The following is a 4,016-nucleotide window of genomic DNA, read 5'->3' as shown; positions in this document are numbered from 1 at the left end:
GATGTAGTGAGCAGCAGAAGCAGGGAGTTAGCCAGCAAACAGGCAGATGCTCAGGAGCCAGCAGCACAAAATACTCAAGCACAGGTGAACACAAGACTCAGACTTAAATAGTCAGGACAGACAGGAAGTTCCATGACAGGGCGAGATCCAAGACTCCATCTTGGATCAGGGCGAACAGACACCAGGAAAGTCCGGAATCCTTACAAAGACACTGCCGAGAACGAGCTGACGGTACTGTAACCCGGATGGCTACCCGAAGGTAGAAGAGCCAATGGCACGACCGAGGACCAGCTGACGGTACTGGAAGCCGGTTACTAAGCAGGAGGTACCCATGCCTGAAAGCACTACCAAGGACCACCTGACGTTGGTGGAACTCGGATACCCAGAAGGAGACACCTAAGCCAAAGGCTCTGCCCGGAACCAGCTGACGGTGCTGGAACCAGGGGGACCTAGTCAAGATTGTCTTCCCAAGAACCAGCTAACGGTGCTGGAACTCAGATAGGCAGCAGAAGGTCCACAGGAAAAGAAACAATAGCTAGGCCGCGAGCCGGCCGCAGTTACCGAAAAACCACAGTCCTACAGGGGGAGCTTGTCCTATTGCCACTACTGAACCAGCCTTGATTGCCACTTCCCACAGCCCACATAGGAAGCACCTAAACTGCAGGCACCATGGAGTCGGCTAACCCGACCACAACACGACAGGACAACGTTTTAGAGTCTAAGTGACCTTGACACTACCCGTAAACAGCAGTCGTGCTGGAACCAGGCTGGGCAGGAGGCAGACACAACTGGTGCTGTTGGAGCCCAGGGTCATAGCTAGAAACTGACCGTAATAATTGCTGCACACACAGCTGGGGATCAGCTGACACTACTGAACCCCAATAACAGAGGAGCAGCTGTTAACTGTGCAGACAGCGCTTCCGAGCACGAACTGGCGGTGTAAGTGCCAAGGGACAGCAGGAGGAACAGAGTGTAGGCCGAAGCCTGCACTGGAAGGAGTTTAATATCTGATGTTGTGTCAGCGTGGAGGTCGCATGACACATTGCTGGCTACAAAGCAGGGGAACAGCTGGCGTTACTGAACCCCATTGACACAGTGGCGAGTGTTTTTCTCTGTGCAGCCTGAACTTCAGAGCACCAACTGGTGGTATTAAAGCCCAGGGAATCTAGGAGGAGCAGAGTGTAGGCCGAGGCCTGCACTTGAGGCAGTTAAATGTCAGTTGTGTCTGCTGTTGTGAGTTCTGTTTTTGGGCTCCCTCTGGTGGTTACTGATGGTACTGGGTGATTTGTGTTCTGCTGTCTCTGGTGTCCACCTGTTCTATTAGGATTTGGGAGTTTCCTATTTAACCGGGCTTTCTTGTCATTTCCCCGCCGGCTAGCAAGGTTATCAGAGTGTTTTGTTACCTCAGCTTCTGGCTTCAGTAATCTTCAGGACAAGCTAAGTTTTTGATTTTCTTGTTCCACGTTTTGCTTTATTTTTGTCTTGTCCAGCTTGCATATAATTGTTTCTTTGCTGCTGGTTGCTTTAGTGGGCTGTAATTGCTCCTCATGTTCCATGAGTTGGAACATGAGTTCAAGTAATTACAGGATGGTTTTTTGAAGGGTTTTTTGCTGACCGCGCAGTTTACTTTTGTATCCTCTGCTATCTAGTTTTAGCGGGCCTCATTTTGCTGAATCTGTTTCCATACTGTGTATGTGCCTTCCTCTCATTTCACCGTCATTATATGTGGGGGGCTGCTATTTCTGTGGGGTATTTCTCTGGAGGCAAGAGAGGTCTGTGTTTCTTCTAATAGGGGAAGTTAGATCTCCGGCTGGTGCGAGACGTCTAGGATCAACGTAGGCACGTTCCCCGGCTATTGTTATTTGTGTGTTCAGGTTTAGGGTCGCGGTCAGCTCAGGTTCCATCACCCTAGAGCTCGTTGGTGCTTGTCCTTTTGTGATTCCCTGCCATTGGAATCATGACAGTATAGCCGGCCATAAATGTTTGGGCTGAAGTAGGAGGAAAAGTAGTCTGAGGAAGTTTTTTTTTTTTTTTTTTTCTCTCCTCTGAGGTTGCTGCCTAGCCTTAATTGCAGCCTGGCTGATTTTTTTTTCCTCCTCTTAATCCTTGAATGGCTCTGACCTTAGCTGTTTATCATGGACGTCCAGAGTTTAGCTTCCAGCTTGAATAATCTTGCTGCTAAGGTTCAAAATATACAAGATTTTGTTGTACATGCTCCTATGTCTGAACCTAGAATTCCTATCCAGAGTTCTTTGCTGGAGATAGATCTAGTTTTCTGAATTTTAGGAACAATTGCAAGCTGTTCCTTTCTTTGAAATCTCGCTCTTCTGGAGACCCTGCTCAGCAGGTTAAGATTATTATATCTTTCCTGCGGGGTGACCCTCAAAATTGGGCATTTGCATTGGCACCAGGGGATCCTGCGTTGCTTAATGTGGATGCGTTTTTTCTGGCATTGGGTTTGCTCTATGAGGAACCTAACCAGGAGATTCAGGCTGAAAAAGCTTTATTAGCTCTCTCTCAGGGGCAAGATGAAGCAGAAATATATTGTCAAAAATTTCGGAAATGGTCAGTGCTTACTCAGTGGAATGAGTGCGCCCTGGCTGTAAAGTTCAGAGATGGCCTTTCTGAGGCCATTAAAGATGTTATGGTGGGGTTCCCTGCGCCTACGGGTCTGAATGAGTCTATGACTATGGCTATTCAGATTGATCGGCGTTTACGGGAGCGCAAACCTGTGCACCATTTGCCGGTGTCTTCTGAACAGGCACTTGAGACAATGCAATGTGATAGAGTTCAGTCTAGAAGTGAACGGCAAAACTATAGGCGGAAAAATGGGTTGTGCTTTTATTGTGGTGATTCAGCTCATGTTATATCAGCATGCTCTAAATGCACAAAAAAGGTTGATAAGTCTGTTGCCATTAGTACGTTACAGTCTAAGTTCATTCTGTCTTTGACTCTGATTTGCTCATTATCATCCATTTCCGTCGATGCCTATGTAGATTCAGGCGCTGCCCTGAGTCTTATGGATTGGTCATTTGCCAAGCGATGTGGGTTTAGTCTTGAGCCTCTGGAAGTCCCTATTCCTTTGAAGGGAATTGACTCTACACCTTTGGCTATGAATAAACCTCAGTACTGGACACAAGTGACCATGCGTATGACTCCCGTTCATCAGGAGGTGATTCGCTTCCTGGTATTGTATAATTTACATGATGTTCTAGTACTTGGTCTGCCATGGTTACAAACTCATAATCCAGTCCTTGACTGGAAAACAATGTCTGTGTTAAGCTGGGGATGTCAGGGGGTTCATGATGATGCACCTCCGATTTCTATCGCTTCATCTACTCCTTCTGAGGTTCCTGTATTTTTGTCTGATTATCGGGATGTTTTTGAGGTGCCTAAGCTCAGTTCGCTTCCTCCTCACAGGGATTGCGATTGTGCTATAGATTTAATTCCTGGTAGTAAATTTCCTAAAGGTCGTTTGTTCAATCTGTCAGTGCCAGAGCATACTGCTATGCGGGATTATGTTAAGGAGTCCTTGGAAAAGGGACATATCCGTCCATCTTCGTCCCCTTTGGGAGCAGGTTTTTTTTTCGTGGCCAAAAAAGATGGGTCCTTGAGGCCTTGTATAGATTATCGTCTTTTGAATAAGATTACCGTAAAATATCAGTATCCTTTGCCTTTGTTGACTGATTTGTTTGCTCGCATTAAGGGGGCTTAATGGTTCACTAAGATTGATCTTCGGGGTGCGTATAATCTTATACGAATAAAGCAAGGTGATGAGTGGAAAACCGCATTTAATACGCCTGAGGGCCATTTTGAGTATTTGGTAATGCCTTTCGGACATTCTAATGCTCCTTCAGTCTTCCAGTCCTTTATGCACGATATTTTCCGTGAATATCTGGATAAATTTATGATTGTGTATTTGGATGATATTTTGGTTTTTTCTGATGACTGGGAGTCTCATGTTCAGCAGGTCAGGAAGGTGTTTCAGGTCCTGCGGGCTAATTCCTTGTTTGTAA

The sequence above is a fragment of the Ranitomeya imitator genome, chromosome 4 (assembly GCF_032444005.1).
Source record: "Ranitomeya imitator isolate aRanImi1 chromosome 4, aRanImi1.pri, whole genome shotgun sequence".
NCBI lineage: Eukaryota > Metazoa > Chordata > Amphibia > Anura > Dendrobatidae > Ranitomeya > Ranitomeya imitator.
The sequence above is the reverse complement of the archived record's forward strand: the minus strand, read 5'-3'. Positions refer to the sequence as shown.